General features: G+C 43.9%; 1 protein-coding gene across 3 annotated transcripts in view; it reads right to left on the minus strand.

Moving 5' to 3' along the window:
* HECW1 (HECT, C2 and WW domain containing E3 ubiquitin protein ligase 1) overlaps positions 1–21,897 on the minus strand; it is a 374,060-nt gene extending 352,163 nt beyond the window's left edge. The window contains exon 1 of one of the 3 annotated variants that reach the window (XM_057504386.1): positions 21,598–21,897. The gene's annotated coding sequence lies outside the window, so the exon portion shown is untranslated. Of the gene's footprint in view, positions 1–20,186; positions 20,519–21,597 lie in introns of those variants that run through there. The other 2 variants (XM_036918894.2, XM_036918893.2) reach the window with 2 other exon arrangements.
* Between the last annotated feature and the right edge of the window lie 2,896 nt (positions 21,898–24,793).

Raw genomic sequence — 24,793 nt, forward strand, 5'->3', positions numbered from 1 at the left:
GTGCACTTGAGAAGAATTTGTATTCTGCTGCTTTCAGTGTAGAGTTCTGTAGATGTTTGTTAGGTCCATGTGTTCTAATGTGTTGTTCAGTGCCTCTATCTCCTTATTTATTTTCTGTCTGGTTGATCTTTCCTTTGGAGTGAGTGGAGTGTTGAATTCTTCCAGAATGAATACACTGCATTCTATTTCTCTTTTTAATTGTTAGTATTTGTTTCACATATGTAGGTGCTCCTGTGTTAGGGGCATAGATATTTATAATGGTTATATCTTCTTGTTGGATTGACCCCTTTATCATTATGTAATGTCCTTCTTTGTCTTATGACTTTCTTTGTTTTGAAGTCTATTTTGTCTAATGCAAATACTGCAACTCCTGCTTTTTTCTCCCTATAGTTGCATGAAATATCTTTTCCATCCATTCACTTTTAGTCTGTGTATGTCTTTGGGTTTAAAGTGAGTCTCTTGTAGGCAGCATATAGATGGGTCTTATTTTTTTATCCATTCAGTGACTCTATGTCTTTTGATTGGTGCATTCAGACCATTTACATTTAGGGTGATTTTCAGTAGGTATGTACTTATTGCCATTGCAGGCTTTAAATTCATGATTACCAAAGGTTCAAGGTTAACTTCCTTACTCTCTAAGAATTTAACTTAACTCATTTAGTACACTATTACAAACACAATCTAAAGGTTCTCCTTTTCTCCACCTTTTTCTTCCTCCTCTATTCTCTATATATTAGGTATCATATTCTGTACTCTGTCTATCCTTTGATTGACTTTCGGGGTAGTTGATTTAATTTTGCATTTGTTTAGTAATTAACTGTTCTACTTTCTTTACTGTGGTTTTATCACCTCTGGTGACAGCTATTAAACCTTAGGAACACTTCCATCTATAGCAGTCCCTCCAAAATATACTGTAGAGATGTTTTGTGGGAGGTAAATTCTCTCAGTTTTTGCTTATCTGGAAACTGCTTAATCCCTCCTTCTAATTTAAAAGATAATCTTGCTGGACAAAGTATTCTTTGTTTGAGGCCCTTCTGCTTCACTGCATTAAATATATCATGCCACTCCCTTCTGGCCTGTAAGGTTTCTGCTGAGAAGTCTGATGATAGCCTGATGGGCTTTCCTTTGTATGTCATCTTATCTCCCTCTGTGACTGCTTTTAATAGTCTGTCTTTATCCTTGATCTTTGCCATTTTAATTATATGTCTTGGTCTTGTCCTCCTTGGGTCCCTTGTGTCAGAAGATCTGTGCACCTCCATGGCCTGAGAGACGATCTCCTTCCCCCATACTGGGGAAGTTTTCAGCAGTTACCTCCTCAAAGACACTTTCTATCCTTTTTTCTCTTTCTTCTTCTTCTTATACCCCTATAATATGAATATCATTACATTTGGATTGGTCACACAGTTCTCTCAGTATTCTTTCATTCATAGAGATACTTTTTTCTCTCTGTGCCTCAGCATCTTTGTATTCCTCTTCTCTAATTTCTATTTCATTTATCGTCTCTTCCACCACATCTAATCTGCTTTTAAAATCTTCCATTGTATGTTTCATATCTGATACTGTGTTCCATAATGATTGGATCTCCAACCATAATTCATTCCTGAGTTCTTGAATATTTTTCTCTACCTCCATGAGCATGTTTATGATTTTTATTTTGAAATCTCTTTCAGGAAGATTGATGAGATTGGTTTCATTTGACTCTGTCTGGTGTATGTATGATTTTGCTTTGAACCATGTTCCTCTGATGTTTCATATTTGTATGTGGCACCCTCTTGTGCCCAGAAGCTCTACTCTTTGGAGCTGCTCAGACCCTGTAGCAATTTCGGGGGTTTCAGGGGAGCAGTGTTGTTGCCTGGGGCGAGGAAAGAGCTGTTTCCTGCTTCCCAGCTGCTATGCCTGCTCCATTGCCAGAACAAGTGGGCCGAGCACACAGATATAAGCCTCTATGCTTTGCGTTTGTGGCTGCTATACACAGGGCTTCCCTCTGGCTGGCCTGACACCAGGGCAGGGTTTGCCGGTTTGTGAGCCAGGTAAGGACTGGCTGGGAGGAAGGTGCAGCAGGCTGCATATCATGGAGGGGTGCCTTGGAGCTGCATAGCCAGCCAGGGAGCTGGAGCACCTGAAGATCATGAAAGTTCCCAACCTTCTGGGCAGAGTGCACCTGGACAATTTTGTGGACCTGTCCTTTCTCCTGAGCAGTAAGCTTTGTGCAATCCTTGCCCCTTTAGTAGCCCTCTCTCTGTTAGGAAGTCTCTCAGACTGCCTGTCTTTCTTTTGTCCCAGAGCAGCCAGATATAGATCCCTGTTTTCCACAAGTGGCTGGAATCTCAGTCTCTCCAAGTTCTCTGCCTGTCTTAGCTTTCCACCCCACCCTAATCACCAGAACACCATGCAATGTAGATTTATGCTCCCAGAGCAGATCACCAGAGCTAGGTGTTCAGCAGTACCAGGCCTCTACTCCCTTCCACCATTGAGCTGGGGTGGGGGAAGGGCTTGGGTCCCACTGGGTCAAAGCTTTGGTATTTGGTACATTTCCCTGTTCCATGAGGTCTGTTCTTTTCTCCAGGTATATGCAGTCTAGCAGAGCCTTCTTTCCTATTTCTCTTTCAGGATTAGCTGTACTAATTAAATTTTCATATTATATGTGGTTTTATGAGGAGACCTCTGTCTCACCTCTCATGCTGCCATCTTTAATCTTCCTAAAAATCTGGTGTCCGGTTGTTTAACTCCAATATGTTAACTTGGACATGGGTCTAGTTGCTTAACCACAAGTTTTAAGGGCTAGGAGAATTACAGTGTCATTACCAGCAGTCATAAATTTGGCTTTAGACATATTAAACTTGAAATGATAAAAGGATTTCTCTAATGAGATGCCTTGAAATCTCAGAGGGATCAAACTTGGGCCTGGAAAATTCTGTGCTAGATTTGGCCACCACAAAGCAGAGGTGACAATGACGTCACAGTGAGAGTGATGGTAATGCTCCCAAGAGCACAGCTCTGGGAATTGAAAATGCCGATCAGTATTTTCAGTTCCCTGCAAGAAATCTTTCTTAGCTACAGGGCAGAGGAGGTGGAGTGAAAAACCGTGCTCTGTTCAGGGGGTAACTTGGAAGAAAACGGGGCAGAGGCTTCCATCTGGATCACACCACCCTAGTTTAGAAATGACATGAGCAGCACCTGGCCAGAAAAGGCAAGTCACTCCTCCTCCATTATGGAGGAATTGCCCCCTCAGGTGATCTCTCTTCACCTGCTGTACTTCCTGATTGGTCTCTTCTTACATCTGTTGGGAGGTGAGAGTGCCTCCTTATATTTCAACCCAGCTGCAGAAGGAGGCATCAGGCAGTGGAGCCGTCTGCCTAAGACTGCAATCAGCCTCACCTCGGGAATGCAGAGGAGGATTCTGCAAGTGCATCTCTTACCAGGTTATCCAGGTACCAGTTCCCATTCACTCATCAGAGAACCACACGCAACAACTTTGGGAAACTACATATTCAGAATAAACCCCAGTTAGATAGATGGCAAGGAGGCACTAAACTCTGGCTGGACATGGGTATCTGATTGTGCCTCTAGTTAACATTTGGACTCCTCTGATTCTGTCAGAGCCCCCACAGAACCCATGAGAACAGACAGGAATATGAGCCCCTGGGTGTCTGGTAAACAACAGCCTGGATGTTTTTACTATACAAAGGTGAATAAACTGGGGGGAAAAATGTACAGCAAGCAGATAAGGTGGTACCACTAAAGATTCAGGGGAAACCATACTTTGAGAGGATCTTCAGCAAACACTAGAAAAGTCTAAACTGCATCTATTTTGCATTCCAAATAGATGTCATAAATGCATAAAAGCCCTTGTGAAATCAGATAGGAAATGAGGTGAGAAAGAACTAAGAAAATTTCAGACGAATCTTACATTCAGACACCAAAAGAAACCAGATCGAATGCAAGCTGAAATAAAAAAAAATATGGCTCTAACTGGGGGCTATATTAAAGAAATTAAAAAGAAATAATAGAAATAAAGTCTGACTTGGAGAGAAAATTCAAAGTAGAGATGTGGGAAAATAAAATACGCTCTAAGAATACTAAAGAAAGAGTCCAAGGAAAAAGCAATACATGAAAACATGATCTAAACATATAGTTACCTTAAAGAAACAAGCATTTGTTTATCAGAGAGGGATTTTGTTCAAAGATGCTGACCAAAACAAAACAAGCTGCTAATGGCAGCTCGGCCAGGAGACAAGTTTATTTTTCTCTCCTATGACAAGAAGTCCAGAGATGACAGATCTGGGCTGGTAGAGCAACTTCCCTACCAAGACCCAGACTTTTTTTAGCCCTTGTTCCATCATCTCTAGTGTGGCCTTCTTCCTCAGCTTACAATATGGCTACTGGCACTCCAGCCATCAAGACCACATTCCAGATTGACTACAGAGGAAGAATAAAGGCAAATGCAGAATACCCAATAAGTCAGCTCCCTTTAAAAAGCTTTTCCTTAAGTCCTACCCAGTGACTTCCAAATATATGTCACTGGACTCAAGTATGTCATATGAATACCTCTACCTGAAAGACTGGGAAATCGAGCTTTCAAAGTAGGGTCATTCCAAATGTTAAGTCAGATTCTATGATTACGGAAAAGGAGAAAGGTGTTGATAGATAAATAGCAGCCTAGAGCAAAAGTCCTGAGGTAAATACAATGACAAAGGATCAGAGCCATATGCACAAATATAACAGAGGAAGATTTTCCTTCGCTATATGTGCAAATTAGAAGAGTTGGTTATGTTTCCAATAAATTCTAGTTAAAAAACAACAGGAACAAAAACCTATATACCTAGATATTTTGGTCAAATGCTCTAATTCCTTTTTTTTCTTTTAACTCTGAAAAGTATCTAAGCTGAAAAAACAAAACAAAACAAGATTATCTACAAAGAATTTAAATTTAGGCTGTCTTCAGACTTCTCTATGATTCCCAAAGGTGGAGGATCATAAAATATCTCAAGAGTGTTGAAGAAAAAAGTTATTAGAGAAATGATAGTTATAGTCAAAACACTATTTATGAAAGTAGAGAAAAATATCCCCCATGTATTGAAAAACTCAGAAAATACACCACCTGAAAAGTGCTTAAACACAGATTTTACCCCATATCTATGAACGAGAAACTCATGCCTTTCATGCTTAAGAATAAAATTATTCTTAAAATTTAAGAATGAGAAACCTGGGCTATAAAAGACCATAATTTGGGTAAATTTGAACATATCAGAGAAGTCTTGCAGCCAATTATGTTTTCCAAAGGTGGAAACAGCAGTACCTTCTATTCTACGTGTGACAATGTATGGCTGCATTGAGAAGAATTTTTAGGCCAAATCTGTGCTCAGCAAGAAGGGCTCACTAGCTTAGAATTACTAACATGACAAGATGAAAAGAAATAAACCAGCTTTTCATCCAAGACAGCATAAAGTAAAAAGTAAAAAAGACTCACACAAAGAATGTATTATTAAAAATAGACTCACTGATGAAAACATTAGATATAAGAAAGTGATTACATAAAATAAATAAATAGCAGTATTAGTTTTCAGGTTAAAAAAATAAAATAAAATAGAAAAATTTCTAACCAATCTTATTTTTAAAAGGGAGGGATGAAGGACCACCACCATCTAAAAGACAAACAACAACAAATGTTGGCAAGGTTGTGGAGAAAGGTGAACCCTCCTACACTGCTGGTGGGAATGTAAATTAGTTCAACCATTGTGGGAAGCAGTATGGAGGTTCCTCAAAAAACTCAAAATAGAAATACCATTTGACCCAGGAATTCCACTAGTAGGAACATACCTTAAGAATGCAGCAGCCCAGTTTGAAAAAGACAATATGCACCCCTATGTTTATCACAGCACTATTCACAAAAGCCAAGAAATGGAAGCAACTAAGTGTCCATCAGTAGATGATGGATAAAAATGTGGTACATATACACAATGGAATATTATTCAGCCATAAGGAGAAAACAAATCCTACCATTTGCAATGACATGGATGGAGCTAGAGGGTATTATGCTCAGTGAAATAAGCCAGGCGGAGAAAGACAAATATCAAATGATTTCACTCATCTGTGGAGCATAAGAACAAAGAAAAAAACTGAAGGAACAAAACAGCAGCAGACTCACAGAACCCAAAAATCAACTAACAGTTACCAAAGGGAAAGGGACTGGGGAGGATGGGTGGGAAGAGAGGAATAAGGGGGAAAAAAAAGGGACATTACTATTATGAGACATAATGTGGTGGTGGGGGCACGGGGAGGGCTGTGCAACACAGAGAAGACAAATAGTGATTCTACAGCTTCTTACTATGCTGATGGACAGTGACTGTAATGGGGTGTCTGTGGGGACTTGGTGATGGGGGGAGTCTAGTAAACATAATGTTCCTCATGTAATTGTAGATTAATGATACAAAAATAAAAAATAATAATAATAAAGTAAAAATTTTTTTAAAAAGGGAGGGATGAGGAGAGGGATAGAGGAAAAGAGGGAAGAGGGGAAAGTAAATTATAAAATTTTTAAAAAACGAAAGTAAGACCACAAGTTAGGAAACAACTTAAGTTTTACAAAAGAATAATGGTAAACAAGTTGGATTTAACCAAATAGATAATTTTCTTGGAAAATTGTCTCAAGTAGAAGTAGAAACTCTATGTAGGCCAATAACCATGAAATGAATGCATTAATTTACCAGATTGGCCCTGAAAAAAGGTATAAAGCCCAAGGAAATTTTACAGACAAAGGTTTTCTGGTTTCCAGAGAATGATATATCTGACATCATACTCATCTTTCAGGACTAAAACAACCACTTCCCAATTCTCTTTTTTTTTAAATTTCAAATACATAGTGTAATAAAAATGTAGACTCATCTCATTCATTCATTTATCCATATAGTTATATTTAGTTTTTTATATATATATACACTACCAATAAAGATATTTGTTACATGTATATATGGATCTACATATACATACGTGTGTGTGTGTGTGTGTGTGTGTGTGTGTGTGTGTATAACTAAGCATACTGAATCAGCACAGAACTGAAAAAACAATAAACAATATTTAGGTTGGGTGTATCTGAAGGCAATGCTAGGAAACCCATTAATGCAATTGATCATTTCATTAGATCAAAGGAGCAAATACACTGGTTAACTTGAGTAAATCCCCCCAGATTCTAATGTTTACAACATGATTAAAACACATTCTAAACCAGGAATAGAGTAATACTGACTTATTTAAAAAAAAAAACTGAAAAGGCTTGTATCATTTCATAGTGAAAAACTAAATTCAGCTTAATTAAAGACGAGCAAGATAAGGAGATGACTTTTTACCACTATTACCTAATATTGCTCTGGTTTTACCCCATGTTACAAGTATCTCCCACTCCCAACTAAAGAGAAAGAAAGGACAGAAGGCAGGAAGGAGGCAGGGAGTGGGGGAAGCAGTGGGGGGATGGGAAGGAAGGCGGGAGGAGGGAAGAAGGGTAGAAAATTACAAAGAAGTATAAACTTCCAATTTCTTGTATTAGAACATAAAAGGCTCCCACCAGTCAAAACTGGGTTAAAACTGAGCAGCAAAAAGAATAATGACTGTGACTGCTTGTATCATACTGAGTAAACAAAAATCTATGAGAACATAGTGATTCCTCTCCTCCCAAATGAAGAGAGCAGAAAAAAGGGAAAGCTTTGTCACAGAAGAATGACAGCTAACGGATGTGGAAGGAACACATCATTGGGAAGTCACCAAAAAGCAATCCCCAGTGTAATAATGAATTCAGGGAAGGACTCAGTGGATGATAAAACAATGACGTGAAAGGTTATTGGGACAAAGGAATCTGTCCCTATTCCCAGTTAGGAAGACAAACTCTGCCTTTTGATGGAGACATCTGAAGATCCACTTTAACCAGTAGGTCATCACAAACAAAATTAATAACCACATCAAATATGATACAGTTGATATGTATAATATACAAAGACTTCATACCAACTGGGAAGAGAAACAACAGGACCTTTTCCGGGGAGGATGTGTTGGGAAAACACAGATACAGAGAATCTGCAAAAACACAGCTTCACTGTCGCTTTGTCCCATCACGGGCAGTGGGAGAAACAGAGCTGGTAGGATGGCACCTCCCTGCCTATCAGGACCCTAGTAACAGAGGCTTCACTGAGCCTCTGATGTGCCCGCAGGGACCCAGTTCCCCAGGCCACCACCCCAGTTGCTTGCCATTCCTAGCCTGCAGCTAGAAGAAATGCGTAGGCAAAGGGCAAAGATCTGTGCCAAATGAGACTGTCCTTTTTTATCCAGAATTCATCTTCCCCATAAGTCACTCTCAAAGGAATCTCCTGGCCATACCTCCCTGCGAAGAGGCAGCCTCCAGTGTTCCTCCTCCCTTAACAAAGGAAAAAAACTGACTGGCTACATCTGAGTCCTAGTACTCAGCACTGGAACACTGGAGATGGGTGCCCTCACAGACTGCCACAGCTTTTCAGAAAGCAGCTCTCCAGGGTGCTTGTGGAAACCTCAATGTAACTTTAGGATTCATCGGTTCTGCTCTTGGGTATCATTTCTATGGAAACAATGAGGAATGCAGTCAATGATTTGTGTACATTGATATTCCTCAGTGCAATATTTCTAATACCTACCTCCCTGCAAAATCCCCCCCAAAAAAACCAAAGGTAAATTTAACTTCATGCACAGTAATAGGTGAACGGCTGAAAACACAGGGTTGATTATCAGAGAGCTTAGCTGTGTGAGCTGGTCAAGTCAAAGAAATACTTCAGGTCTCAGTGTTCCCATCTGTAAAATCAAGTTATTAATACTTCCCACATAAGCTTAAAAGGATTAAATAAAATTTTATATGTAAAACATACAGCAAAGTGCCACAATAAAGAATTGATACATAATAGATATATATGTATATACACATGGCCTATTTTAATAATAAACATAATAAGACCCAATTAAAATAGCATGTATATACAAAATGCCAAAAATTATATAACAAAATGCATCTGATACATGTTAAATGGACACAAAATTGTACTTCTGGTGTGATTTCAATTTCATATTTTTTTATAAAGGTAATACATTAAGATGCCAATGGTTCTGACATTTGACCACTGCATAATAGGTGGTTGCTATTTTATTCCATATGTATATGTGTTTGTTTTCAAATTATCTATCTGATATAATCATATAGATCTACAAAACCTAAAGTATTACTGACTGGCCCTCTAAGAAAGGTCTTTTGCAGGCCTGTGGTCATGGTCTTAACTATCCTGCTCCACCACTGTAGCTTGAAGGCAGGCAAAGATAATACGTAAATGTGGGTGTGACTGTGTTCTAATAAAACTATAAAGACAGAAGGCAAGCCAGCCAGAGTTTGCAGACCTTTGCTCGAGATAATGATACTTTTATGTTGGATTTAAAAAATAACATTTTTAAGGTAGTGTAGTAAAAATCAAGACAAGAGAAGAACTTCCCTAGTGCTGGGGTGGGGATGTAGAAGGTGAAGAAGACTTGCACAGGGCTTTATGGACAAGAGAAAACAGCAATTGTGGCAGAAGACAAGAAGTAATCCATCAGCGGAAGAAGGAATCAAGTTGATGGGGCTGTTTTAGGAAAAGAAAGAGCGAGAGCAAACTACAGACGTGCACCTTATCCCATGGGATCTGCCCAGGCAGCTTGTGGCCCACTTCCCACGGCAGGCTGAGGTGGTGGGAGGCTCTCAGGACGACTGAAAGCAGGCTTAGAGAGCATCCCGGAGCTTATCACCAAGGAGGTCATACGAAATGCCTGACCCCACGCCTCCATCCAGCATCACAACAAAGTGCCCAGCGGCCTCTGCTCAGTGGCTAATGCCTCACCCCTTTTCAACAATTCTGAATAACAGAAAACACTTACAGTACGAAGTCAAACCCAGAGTCAAAATCCTCTACTCACTAGTTCTAGTTCTGGGTTCAGAGCAAGTCCCCCTGCCATGTTTCAGAGTTTAGTTATTTGAAGCCATAATCATGGTCCTTGATTTCTACCCCAGAAACCCTCAAAGCACATTTTTTCTAGAGCAGAGGTTGCAAATTGAAGACTTACTGTTATGCCTGGCTTTGCGCATGGCATACTGTAAAATCATTAGATTGAATGAGTAAAAGAAAAATCTTAAAATCAGCCAGTCTTTTTGTTTTCTTAGAAAAATCAGAAGAACTAGCAATGCAGGGTCAAGTTCCCACAGGTCATGATCAGCTTGAAACTACGTAGTGACCAGCACAAGCTGCTGGTTGACAGCAGGCCTTGCCCACTCCCGAACACTGAAACCCACACCTGCCTAGGCCTCAACCATATGCCAGCTGCCCACCCTGCCTTAAACTGAGCTGGCAAAGGGTGCTGCAGAGCATTAGGCCAGGAGCCCAGAGTTAGCTTCCTGTCCCAGGTGTAACAGATGCAAAGTCTGTGGCCGTGGGCCACAGCTGTGTCATCTTGCAGAACGTGAGGGGTTAAATGGGATATGGCTGAGGTTCCTTCCCCAGACAGCACTGTATGAACCTATAAATGGCTTAGCTCAAATCTCACTGAGCTCATTGCCTGAAAAATGCCTGAAGTCATGAGTTCCACCTGCTAATAGCACGTTGAAAAAATAGATTTGAAAAATATCTGGATCCCTCAAAAGCCATTTGCAGATTCATACCAAGAAGTGCTAAATATAAAACCAAAATCATTCACTATCTTTTGCCTTTAAAATGAAAGTTCAAAGGCTAGAGGTCTACCAAGTAAGAAAAAATATTCCTACCACAAAGTTTAATGTTTTTGTAAAAATAGTGCATCAACTTCATCATTCAGCAGGGACAACTGAGCTCTTGAAAAAGGGAAGGGTCAGGACCCCAGAATGACATTTTCCTGTCTTTGACTGTGGTACTTCCTATACCCCATTCCTACTCTTCCCCATCACTCCCACGTCTACAGATACAATCTGGGGTTAGATTTGTTTTCTTTCCCTTGCCATAACCCTCAGCTCTCTCTATATAGCAAAAATGGTCATTCAATGCTTTCTCCAAGAAACTAAAAAACAGCCTACAGAGAAATGCCTCTTAACCCAGAGCAGCCTCCCGACTTCCTGCCTGCCCTCCCACCCACAGCCCACCCCACTTCAAGGGCTAAGATATCACTATTCCACAGCACAAGACAGGCAAGCGGGCTGAGGCCCAGTGTCCAGCATGATCTCCAGCTCCTGCCTTAACCACCTGCTAATGATGTGAGCCCTGCCAGGTTACCCACATCCCCTGGTCTTGGGAGCCTGAGCAGATGGCAACTCTAGCTATAGAATGTCCCTTGACACAGCTGTTCACTGAAGTCCATATGGACTATTTACATTAAAAAGTGCTTCCTGCTTCACTAGAGTCTCTGGGTCCCTGGGAAGAAGAAAATGTGTGGCAAAGCTTCCAGTTATGATGGACCATGTTCCCAGTTCCTATGGTGGTGGCAGGTTCTCAAGAAGACCCAGTGCCTCAGACCCAAGGTGCATAGATCAATGACAGGAGAAGTAGATTTGGAGAAAATGAAGTTTAATGGAAGAATATCATAATGCTTTCTAAATCCAACAAGAATGACGTTCTTTTTAATGACCAAACTGAGTAGCTTCTCAGGAAGCCATGTGAATTTGAGGACTTCCCTGTAAGCTCTGTGAAGACAACGAATTCGGCTGCAAAACTGTTTCACCATGGGAGCCCAGTTCTCAGGAGAGAGTCTGGTACACAAGAGATGCTCCATTATAGTGTGAAAAATACAAGGATCACTCTTAAAGGACACGACTTTTTCAATTTGCCTCCTCAAACTAAATGTTTCTCCACTGCAGGGATTTAATTCTGCTGTACCTTTTTGCATATTCTCACCTTAAACTAGAAGTAGGTTTTTGTCTAGGTGGAAAAATCCCACACACAAACATAAATACTTGTCACATAATAGAAGCTCAAGAAATGTCTTCTGAGTAAAAAGTGTTTAGAAATTACTTGAAAATAATTAATCAGAATTTTTAAAAATCATGCACATGTACTTATAGATCATATATTTCAACATATTTGCACATAGATATGCGTGTGTATATATACATATAATGCATTTTATTTGGGTCTGTGACTAACAGTCAAATTTCTCATTAGAAGCTTAAAGCCTCCTTAACATTCATTAATGTTATAGTGGTATTTTTCGTCTCTTCTGGGATAAAGATGAAAATAACAATTTGTGACTTTTCAACCATTTTTCCCAAAGATGTCACAGCATGACCTGACCATATATTTTTAAGAAAGACACATTTTACTCTCTTGCAAAATTCCTGTGAGAGACACCTCATCAAAAATTGTTCTAGCTTGCAACTAAAACCTGTCAGTAAAGACAAGACAGCGGTATTGCTAAGAAAACTCCCTGTAGAAATTGTGTCTGAATGATTGTACTGCGAATTGTTTCTGCCGTTGGAGAGGTTCTCAGAAACACTGTGTCCTTTCAAGCAGACACAAGGTTTAAGCAAAATACCCGAGCGAGGCCCACCCAAGCCAAGGGTCCAGATGAGTTCAGGCATTTGCAGGATGACATACCACATGCGTGGAAGGAGCCCCCAAGTGGGAACATAAATGTTACCTCCTATTGCGGAGTCTCTGAGACCTTTGGAATTCGGAGACTTTTATTCTTCCTTTAGAACAGTTAAAAAGTTAGGTTTCTTCTTAAGAAGGAAGTCCCCAGATATTGGTAGAATAGTAACACTGTGAGAATCACCTTGGAAATGGTGACCAGGCATTCTCTGCCCAGGTATAACCCTTTTGGTAGCAGCGGAGGCCAGCAAGGAGAAGATGGGCTGCATGCCTAACTCCCCAGTCCACGGTTTGCTCCTTTGTATAATAAGGATATTAGAAATGTAAGATATTCTCCAATAAACCACATGCAGCGGTTTTTGTAGTTACTGAGTTCTGTTAATGAGCACTCTTCTTGCACTTAAGAGAATCAACAAAAAATAGAAACTCCTGTCCTGGTGGACCTCGTCTCTTTCAGCTTTCCACTTACATTCCATGGATGCATACATTGTGCCTAATGCCATTCTGGAAGCAACAAAACACAGACCTTCTCCACTCAGGTTGTTCCCAGGGTCACTCATTCACTGTTCGGAGAAGTGCCTGCAGTGGCAGATGCCGGGGCAAGTGTTCTCAGGATACCAAGATACATGTGACACAGTCCTCACTCCTGGGGAGCTTGTCATTCAGTAGGGAGGCCAAGGCAAGAGGGTTAATAACGAGTGCACAGTGAGAACACCCACGGGGGAACCCAGTGCAGGGAGATGCCTGTCTATTGGGAAACCAAGGGAAAGCTTCTGCTAGGAGGGGAGATTGAAGCAAGATCTTAAAAATGAGCAACTTTGTAGCGGGGTAGGACATCTAAGAGTAGAAAACAGCATAAGAAAAAAGTACATAATTGTAGGAAAGCACGGAGCATGTTTGGAGAAATGGAGAAAAGATGCATTTGGCGGCAGCAGAGGTCACCAGGGCACACTGGGCACAGGGCCGGCCACAGCCCACAGGCCTGCGAGGCCAGCCTGGGGAGTTGGTTCTTTATTGGGTAAACTGTGGCAGCTCCCAGGGGTTTGAACACAGGAGTGACGTGCTCGCATTCAAGATTCCAAAGTCAATGTGGCCCAGAGGAGGCAGAGCCTGGAGGGCAGGGAGCAGTTTTGTCAAGTGCTGGCAACAATAAATAAGTGATTCAGTTCAGCAGTAAGTGAGGGACAATTGTGACTTGCTGGGTGTTGAGAAGGAAGCAGAGACAAGCTCCAGCTTCCGCCATAAGAAAACGCAGCCAGGATAAATAACAGGGATTTGGGAGCAGCAAAATATCCAAGCAGCATGAAGACCTCCAGCCTGCACCCTGAGGAGCAGGCAACAGTTTACAGAAAACAAGAAGAGTCTTCTCAGTTGATGCACAGACCTAGAAGTACCATCTGAATTCTGATTCATCAGATTCTAAATTTAGCAGACGTATCCCATCAAGAGTGTGGCCACTATATTCCAGGCCCTGGGCAAATAAACAGGTCCTTGCTTGAATGAGTCTACAAATTTGAAGGGCAGGTGGACAACAGACACATAAGCAGGGAAATATATCACAAAGAGTGGAGTGCAGGAAAAGAAAGCAGGTAAATGGAGTGAGCACGGTGTAAATGGGCGGTCAGGGAAAGCTTTTCTGAAGGTGAGTATTTCATTAATTGAGGAGGCAAGCTTGCAGACATCCCCCAGGTCAAGGGAACAGAAGGTGAGATAAGAGTGTGCCTGGCAGGTTTGAGGACGAATGATGAGACTGGGGCCTGGGACCCATACGCGGGGCAATGAGAGTGATGAGGCATGAGCTGGAAGCCCAGCTATGGGGCCTGCTAGACCAAGGAAGGAGTCCGGATTTCCCTCTGAGCAGGACGCAATCACTGGAGGACCGTGGGTGAAAACTACCTGGGCTTTGTGGAGAAATAACTGTGTTGTGTTTATCAACATGACAACACCTAAAATAATGCCTGACACACGGCAGATATTTAGTATCTGCTGGATGAATGAATGACCACTTGGGCTGCTTTATAGAGAATGGACAGGGAATGCAGGACACTGGTTAGGGTCGAGTGCAAAAGTCAATAGATGACAAAGGCTTACACAGGGCAGGTTGTGCTGGATGGAATGGCTGACAGGGGGAAAGGGTGATGGGCTGAAAGCCAGATTTGGGTGAGGGAGAGACAAATCAGGGGACTCAAAGGCATGCGGCCTGAGCAACTGGAAGGACACTTGTCTCTTACAAAGATGGAGGGGAAGCAGCTTTGGGGAGTGAAAATTGGGGGTTGTGGTCTGTGCATATAAAGTTAAGATTACATGGCACATCCAAGTCTGGTGCTCTGGGAATGAGTCAGGACACCTGAAATAAGCCTGAGAACATCAGCAGAGAAGGCAGCATGAAACCAAGGCAGGAATGTAGGTAAGAAGAGAAGCGATCCGAAAGCCAGGCCCTGGAGAATTCCATCATGTACACGTCAAAATTCAGTAGACATCAGTGGGATAAAAATCTGGGATTGGGGGGGCGCAGCAGGAAAACCGGATGAATCTGGTGTCCCAAAGCAAGGAGCTAGAGAAAGAGGGAGTGGCCAGCAGTCTGAAACGCTGCTGAGAGATGAACAGCATTGGGAAAGAGAACTGACTTGGACTTGGAGAGACAGAGGCCACTGGGGGCCATCAGGGGAACAGTGGAATGCAGGCATGGGGACAGGAGCCTGGTTGGGGTCCTCTCCAGACAGGTGGGAGGAGAGATGCAGAAGCACAAAGCAGGCTTCAAATGAGCTGTCAGACAGTGGTCTCAGGCTGCGTGGCAGGTATTCATTTTATTTTCTTCATAATTGCATATATATAAAACGTATTATTTATCTAAATCGAACATTAACCAATAAAATGTGTCTTTATAGGCTGTAGACAATGTTTCCCAGACATGTTCTAAGAAGGAACTCGAAGCATTGATGGTAGGGGGCGTGGGGTCGGGGGAGGGATCTGTAAAGTGTAACATACTGCAGTGTGTTTGTGTGACATTGTTTGCTTCCCTGCATCCCCTGTACATGCAGGTCCAATACCTGTTCCTGGACAGAAGCAATGCTGAGTTAGTGAGGACTGGGGAGAGAATGCCCACAAAACCCTCAAAACTATTTTTTCTCAACTTCAGAAAGCTCACTTGCACAAAAATAACTTAAGCTCAAAATAGAGGGGAAAAAATGTTACGTAGTTTTAAATTTTGATGGTAAAACGAATTAGGAAAAACAGTACAGAAAAAGAGAAATCCCTTTAAAGACAAGTCTATTGATTGTGTCCCATAGTTTTTCAGCTGCTCAGTGAGTTGCAGGAACGATGGACAATGACTGATGGGTTCCCTTAGCTTCGGATGGACAGCCAGCAAGGGCTGCTGTATGTAGTTTCTGTGTCCCTGTCTCCCCCCACCTCCACATGAACCTTGGAATTTCAATTATGTGTAGGACTGTGATTTCTGTTTTTCAAACTGCTGTGGTTTAAACCCCGAAAGCAAAAACAGGGAACATTTGTGAAAGTTAAATGGGTGTCAGTTTAAGGACAAAGTGATTGAATTACAATCCCTGGCCATGGATATGAATTTTGATCTTTTTTTTCCCCTTTCACACACATGATATTTCCCTGACATCTGTGCAATACAAATAGATCTAGAAAGTGTGAAAGGGAAAATCTGTTCCACTAAATATATAAAAGGGACCCCGAATGAAGTCTGTATGATTGCATTCGTCATCACGGGCACAGATGGCGTCCTTTTCTAGCTCTCCCCTCCTCCCCTCGCCCCCAGTACCGGCTGAAATTCCATCCACTGAATTCTCCAGAAAATGCCACAATGAAATAATTACTTGATAACACCAGGAGACCTGTGTGCACACTATATCCTTATTTTTCAGTCTTCTGTGTGCATCACAAGTCAGACCAATAAATCAGGAAAAGTGTAGGCTCTGAACTAATAATGTGAAGAGCATCCCTCACTGTTGCTATGGGAAGCCATATGTTTTTTTCCAGTGACCTGGGAGCTTGGTGCTCTGTCATATCTTGCCAATAAGCAGTAACATTATTCTCATCCTGCACTGGCTACCTATTTCCCTACACTGCTCCTGCCACAGAACATGGCAACGACGTCCCAGGGCCCACACATCCAAACATTATGCTATGGGATGCATAAGGCACCTACACTACTGCTTTGTTTCCTGATACATTTAAGGAGGCTTCAAGACACAAATACCTGGCGGTCAGAAAGTCTGTGAGAAGTACACGTCTCCTACAAACAAAACCATCAGGCAAGCCAGCGTGCCTCCGGACCCTCCTTCTACCTTCACTTGAGGAGCAATGCTCGTGAAGGAAGAGGAAAAGCTGAGACATGCAGGAGGGTTAGGAGGCCCCCTCCTGCATTTGGTGAGGCAGGGGTGGGGTGTGGGCAGTGCTACTAGTGGCATATATTCTGTGGGTGTGACAGGATGGCGGTGGAGCTAAAGAAGGGGCAAAATAAAACCAGGAGCAAAATGAGAAGCAGAAAAGATGGATAGGGACACTGCTGAGTGAATCTCAGAAAACCCTTTTGACTGCTAGAGTTACTCGGCTGTGAAACACTCAGCAGTGAGGGTGAACATGCTTTACTATATTACAGGTCTTGGAACCCTGACTATCAAATTCTCAAATCCTAACCATTTTATAAAGGAGTTGGGGATTGTCCCCTTGGGAACAGGAAGTGCCATAAACCTTTCCCTTTAATATAGTAAATGTAGATTAACAAATAGTAAAGATTTACTACAGGTATTTATAGAGAATAGCATTAACAGAGGGCTCTAAGGGATTGTTAGAGAGCCTGGAGGTTCACACATACAACCTTAAGTATTTGTACTAAAGATTGCAAAGTTAAAGTATCACCAATATTTTTTGCCCTCCAATTTGTTCAACTGAATAAACCAATAAAAACAGTCACGGAATCATACCATTAAAAGTGATCTTTGTCAGCTCCCTACTTTCAAAGGAGGGAGAGGAAACCTCAGAGAGGAAAAGTGACTGGAAAAAAAGCCACACTTAATATTTTACACCGTTTTACTCTAAGAAAACTACAACATGCCCAAGGCTTCAAGGCAGAAAGGGCACATGGATGTTGAACTTTCTGGTTTCCTAAAGTTAACCTGTCCTGCTTCTTGGAATGGAAAGGAAGGAGGAGATGGTCCGTTTGTAAATCACACCTGTTAGCACAGAAATCTGCCAATAGGGAGACGAGGTCAGTGTGGGCTGGCCTGGGAATGATGGTTGTCTCTGGTCTAACTTCTGGGTCACTTCAGAAGCAGGGCTCAGAGTGGTTAAATGCAATCTGGACAAATACTGGGTGGCATTCTTGAGACATGCCCATCATCCTGGCAACCTCTGTGTGGCGGAACCAAGACTTGGAGAGAAGGAGGCCAGAGGGGTGCTCACTGATTCTAAGTGCAGGCTAGAGGTTAGAGAGCTTGGGTCAAACAAGCTTCCTTCTAAGGCCCCAGCAAGACAGACCAGGCAGCTGGCTAGCAGATCAATTTTGTCAAAACGGACAATCCAGGTCATTCAGGTACAAACTGAAGAGCCCGGCCCTGTGGCATCTGAACTTGTGGTCTATCTGGTTTTCCCGAGGGTGGGGTGGAGCCTCTCTCTCGGGGGCAGTTTGGTGGAAGGCCTGGACTTGAGCCCCGGCTCACCGGCTCCCTTCAGCGGCTTACATAACCTCCCTGCTTTGCCCCCCCACACCTGACTCATGAAGGGCAGAATTCCCTCCTACCTCCTGCCTAAACAAGGAGAGGGTATTTTCATGACCTGAAATCCACTCAGTCAGTGTTCCTGAAACCATACCCTGTCCCAAGCAAAGTGTGAGGTGATGGAGAGCTGAGATGAACTTAATATCCTTGTCCTCAAGACGCTCACAACGTGTTGCAGACATAGGGGGGCTGTGGCCCCTTCATGACTCATGTGACTGTAATATGAGTGCTGCCTATGTTATGAAAGCAAAGGCTGTGGGAAAACGAGAGAGGGAGTGATTCCATATGCCTAGCAGGTACTGTTATTCCAGAATGTTGTTTGGTTTAAAAAAATGTTTAAAAAAAGGAATGAGCACCTTACAGTGGGAAATTGAGTGGCTAAGCATAAATCAATGACCTAATACCTACACTATTCCTAAACTGTAAACATTACTATAAGCACATGAAAACACTTCATTTGCCTGTTTAGAGTAATTGTTGCCTCACTCATTTTTATAACAAGCAGTAGTGCTAGCAAGTTTTATGAGCAATACCAAATTCTATCAGGGATTGTAGATCAACTATACTTCAATATAAATAGATAAATAAATAAATAAATAAATAAATAAATAAATAAATAAATAAATAAATAAATAAATGAATGAATGAATGAATGAATGAATGAATAACCAAGGGAAAAAAATATGTCAGGGAAAGTTAGTGGAGGCTCTTGCCAATTGCTGCATAGGATGAAACAGCTACCTTGACTCTTTCCTAAAAAAACAAATAAAATCAGTCCTTTTAGAAGGAAATACACTATATTCTCCCTTATCCACAAAAAGCCAGGCTGGAATAGATCACTAATCAACAAATAAGGAGAAAATCTGTTACCCAATTAATTCAGCATTCTTGTCTGTCCTCCCCCCAACCCCATCAAATCTCTTGCTCTAGTGGACAAAGGAAAAAAGACCTGTTTGAGTTGGCTCATTACATTTAGACATTTTTTCAATTTCTATTTTTAAAAAATTGTGAGGTGTAAAAAAGAAGCCAAAAATTCTGTACTCAGTCCCTAGTTTGTTTATATAATTTGGACTATTATTAAAAATTAGTGGCCTTGCTACCTGGGTAACTTTTCTTATGCCTCTACCATTATTCCAGGACGTTGGCCCTGGAAAGAACCAGGGCCATCTGCTAGTCCAGCTTCCTCACTTTACAGATAAGGAAGGAGGTGGTGGAGGCTTGTCTTCCCATGACCACATCTGGCCTCTTAGTATTTCCAATATTGATAATCATATCTTCTGCAAGCATCATAGAAGGTAAAGCTTAAAGTGATCTTTTAAAACATCCATCTTTTGAAGCCAGAAATTTAAAGGCAATCAAATGATGCTACCTACACAGATCACAGCAGCTGCAGTAGCCCTCTATACTGACTGATGATGCACTGATACACTGACAGGCTGGCTCAGGATGTGGTCTCCCAACCAAGTCAAGAATGCCATAATCTGAACAAACTTAGGCAATTTGCCTTCGTGAAATAACTACCAGAGACAAAAAGGGAACTGCCCTTTCACAAAACTGCCAACTGCACTAGATTGGGATTCCAGAATAAATCAGAACATGATTTATTAAATGAAACACTCGATAAAGTCCAACTTGCCTGTACGTCTAGAAAGTAAAATAGTGCTACATCTTCCCAATGCCACATTCCAGAGGAGACAGCAAACGGGGAAGGGACCACAGGGAATCCTGCCACACTCTATTTCTCTACCAAGCAGGTACACACATCCATACCGAAGTGGGCATGTGGACTCTAATCCCTTCTTAGTGGAAAACCCACATTTTCAAAATGAATCCCCGATCTAGAACGAATTACCGTAATTGCTACAGCCGGAGCGAGTCCGCTGATGAGAAACGCAGATCTGGCCACCTGCTTTGAGACGCCTTGGACCACGACACTGCGGGGGTCTTTAAAGGCTGGCCTTTTCAGGTGGGGTATCTGCCCTTCCTGAATCGCGTTCAAATCCCAGGAAAAGAAGAGAGGATGCCTCCCTTAGTCTTTGGACTGTGCTGCTCTTCCTGTATCCATTTCTGCTGAACACAGCCCAGTTATCTTTTCAAAGATAAAAAGCAAAAACAAGGGGAGAATTGCACCACTGCAGATCCCATGAGAAGTAAGCACAAAACTACAGCAACGTCAAATATCTTCTTCGGCAACTAGGAAAATCCCCACATGCTATCTGGTGTCAGCCCAATGCAGACCGGCGGTTGTGCCCGGAACCACAGGAAGCCAGGCTCTCTGCAGCCTGTGTCCCTGCCAGCTCCCCCCTACGCGCTGAAATTCGGCAGGGAAGAAGTTATGGTGCCCAGCCTCCGTTTGCAAGCCAGACAGTCCACGCACCCACACTCCGCAAAACCGCCAAGTGGCCAGGACGTCAAAGCAGCAGAACCATCAGAAGGCACCGGAGAGCGCGGGATGGAGGGGCCACATTGTGGGAGAGCTCGGTTTTGCTGCATTATCACGGCCCGGGAATGTAGGGGTAGGAGGAGACGCACCGCCAGTCACACACAGACCGACGCGTTTTACCCAGCGGCTCACTACCCGCCCGTGTGCAGGTCGCAATACGGTAGGCGACATGACGGGCTGCTCCCGCTGAAACTCAGGTGGCAGGCCCGGCTGAGCGGCGCAGCGCGTAGGGGACAGGGAGGCGCTGGCGGAGCACCCACACCGCGTATCCTCCCGCCTGCCACCACCCAGGGGAGCAAGGGCCAGACCTGCCACGCGCCCCTCAACGGCCACCGGAGAGCTGTGTGGGGCTGTGGGCGCTCCTCGGCTGGTCACGGGCTTTGCATGGGACACAATTGTCTAAAAGCGAGCTCGAGGCAAAGCCCAAACCCAAAGCTTTGGTTCCCAGAGGTGGGTGTGGGCTGGGAAGGGGGATTACGTAGGTCTCTCCGCCCCTTCCCCACACCTCGCCTCTGGGAGAGCCCGGGGGTTGGGGGAGGCGCCGCCAACCCGCTTGGGGGCTTCTTTGTTTCTCCCCGTGCCCCTCAGGAGGGCCCGTGTGCCTGCTGCACCCTAGCCGGGGTCGCCACCCGGGAATGCCTGCTCGGCTCGGGCGGCGGCGCGCCCCAGGCTGACAATTGAACCTCGCGGGAGAAGCTAGAGGGTGGGGAGAAGGGTGGATCCGGGGCCCTGAGGAGGGAGGGCGCTGCCGGGCCTCGAGAACTGCGGGGAAGCCGCCCTGAGCAGGGCAGGGGGAAGGGGGCGCCCGGCGCCCGCTTACCTTGGCAGCCCTGGCCTGGGCACAGATCATGCTCCCGTCAGCGCGCAGGTTAGAGTCGGGGGGCGCACGTGCCCCGCATGGCGCGCTGGGAGCCGGGACCTGCTGGGGGACCGGGACGCCCGCTGGCTCTCGCAGCGCTCGGCGGTCGGGTGCTCAGAGCCGGCGGCGGAGGGGAGCGCGCGGCTCTCAGAGTGTGTGTGTGCGCGGGGAGAGGGCCGGCTGGGTCAGAGACGCACCGTATTCCGGCTCCAACAAGGGCGCCTGATGCGCGGTAACGCAGCACACTTGAGCGCTTTATCCTCCCGCCCGCATCCCCTCCCTGCTTGCCTGCTCCTCAGTGGGTACCAGATTCCCGAGCCAACCACGAGCCGGGCTGGCTCTCATTAGCGCTGCCCCGCCCTGCAGCCTCCGAGCGCCCCCGCCCCCGCCCCCGCCTCGCCGTAAATATACATTGATTCTTGTTTCCGCCAGCCCCATCCTTGCAACACCCAGCCTCGCGTACTGGCCTTAGCCAGCACCAGCCCCAGCCCATCAGCCCTTTTGTGTATGGACGGACGCTGTTCAGAAAGGACGAAGTACAGATACCCCATCAGGTTCCCTGGGACAGGTGTTCTAACCTCTGTCTTAGGCCCGGACCCCACCTAGCTTATACAATTATGAACAGTCACACATGTCCAGAAACGGTCCTGTATTTGCACCACAAACATACAAAACAAACAATGTAATTGCAAATGCAAAGGATGAACATCTCCCCCCGGAAAATCTATTGTTGGGCAAGACTAGCTTTCAAAACCGCTTTTTGTATTAAATTGCACACAGGGTCAGAATGCTAGAACTGGAAGGAAAAAGGGCGACACCCCTTCTTGTACAGCTAACCAAAGCAAACTGAAATGTTGGTCACTGTTGGCTGCTGGCTGCTCCGTGCATGTACATCTGTATGTGGTTGGTTGGCATTTAGCCTGACGTGTTCACATAAAACGCAGTGGTTTTGAGCCTATCATCTTCATGGTCCATGATTCTATGACCTGACTGCGTTCTTCACATGTTTATGTCTTCCCATTCTCCTGCCCAGTATTCTCTACATGAGACTTCTTTCGCATCCTGAGAAATCTTCTCTCCCATGCCCCAGGGCAGCCCTCCTCTAGGAAACACAAAGGGCTGGTCCTGACTCCAGAACTCCCCACTGAAGTCAGAGCCCAGAGCTCTGGAAACAGGCTCCTCCCAAGACCCCAAACACTGCAGGATGGGCCTCTGTTTGGGCGATCCTCATTTTACTGACCTGCCCATTGGCACTGATTTCTGTCTCACAACCAGAACTTTCCAGAAGTGGAGACCTTGGAAGAGGTCAAGGCAGTTTCACCAGCTGTGCCCCTTTCTCCAAGGAGGCACATCACACAAATTTTCCCTTTTCTCATTCCACTGGGGCTGCGGGCGCCCAGGCCTCCACCTTTCCTGACAGACACCTTCTCCCTGCCTAACGCTGCTAGACCTCTGAGTCAGATGAGCCCAAAGCTGTCCACTGTTCAACTCTCAGCTAACGGTCCACTCAGAAAGCTGGGCCCACATTTCTCCAGCAGGTTGTACAGTCCAATGAGTATCACCTCCTATGTGAAGGAAACTCTCCAAGAATAGACTAGGGCAGGCTGCACAGTAAGCAGCAACATTAACTGGCCATGGGATGTTTCTAACCACAGGCTTCAATGGGAACAAAAACTCTTGTCATAAACCACATCCAAGGTTTCCAAATTAACACAATATCACCAAACTGCAATAAAGGAGAAATTTTTACTTCAGGTAATTGCCAAGATATCCACCTCATTATTTTCAGTGGTGGAACATCAACATTGCTCTGAGATACTCTTCTGTATTCTCCCTTGACATGGAGATAGCAAATCAACATACTTCATAAAGATTACTGAGGCAACAAACCTGAGGTGTGCTTTATTTGCCCCTGGAGAGTTTCTTTTTTTATTCTGAGAGCAAAGGATGTGAAAGCAGAAGTACACAAAGTTGCACGCTTTGGCATGTTGAGTGAATAAAGAGCCTCCTTAGAAAGTAACCTGCTATGTGCCGGGTGCAAGTGCAACATACCACTAGCTCATGTCTATTATCTTCTCTATTCTTCCACCTCCCACTGTCTTGTTTATTCCTCACCCTCCAGTGTAGTGTCCTGTTTATTCCTGCAGCTTGGGTAGCATCATCCTCTTTTACAGAGGAGGAAACCAAGACTACATAAAGTTCTGTAATTTCCTTAAGTTCATTGCCAGCAGAAGACCTTGAATCTGGACTTAACTGCCTTCTGCTGCCAAATCTTAAAGGAAGACAAGTTTGGTAGAGAAATGAAAAGACTTGCCATGAATTTTAAAGTCATCCATTTATGAATCATATTTATCGAACTTCCAATATATCTGGTACAGTGTTATAAATACAGTCATAATAAGTCATAGTCCCAATGCCCTCAGCAACACTAATCTTACCTAATGGCTTGAGATGATGAAGGCATTTTGAGAAGCACACACACACACATTAGGTATTATCACAATGCTGATGCATCCTTCATTTCCACCTTTTGTAACTCAGGGTCTGGCAGGATGCAGCGAGGGGCAGGCATGCATGCTCATCTCAGGCCATATGTAAGACAAGACCTTGGCTCTTCCATGTAACCTCAGCCTCTGCTTGACTTCTGGACACAATACAAGTTTTCAAACCTGCCGAGACAGCCATTGACATTCCCTAGTCATTTCCAGGTATACGTACCCTTCAAAATTAAAATCCTTTTAACCTCGTTAGAGGAAGTCCTGCAAACAGCACCATTCATAGTGTGCCTTCGATGCTGAGAAAGCTATGGTTTGGGCTGACCAGGGGCTTCACCTTCAGGACCAGACCTTCACTATAGTGTCAGAAGGATGTCTTAGAGCGAAGGACCAAGCAGTAGGAGCTGCACTCGGGGTGTCATGTCTGACATGGTATATCTCCATAGGAGAAACTGTAGTCGGTGACACAAAACTATCATTTGAGGACACTTAAGGCTTAGGATGGTAACTAGAGGCCGTTCATGTCCAACTCTGGTATGCTGAGCAAGTTGCCTAGAGAAACCAAGCCTTTCTCTGATTAGGGTAAAAGGATTTTTATTTTGAAGGGTACCTGGAAATGACTAGGGAATGGCAACAGCTGACTTGGCAGGTCTGAAGACTAG

Source organism: Manis pentadactyla, chromosome 7 (assembly GCF_030020395.1).
Source record: "Manis pentadactyla isolate mManPen7 chromosome 7, mManPen7.hap1, whole genome shotgun sequence".
Lineage (NCBI taxonomy): Eukaryota > Metazoa > Chordata > Mammalia > Pholidota > Manidae > Manis > Manis pentadactyla.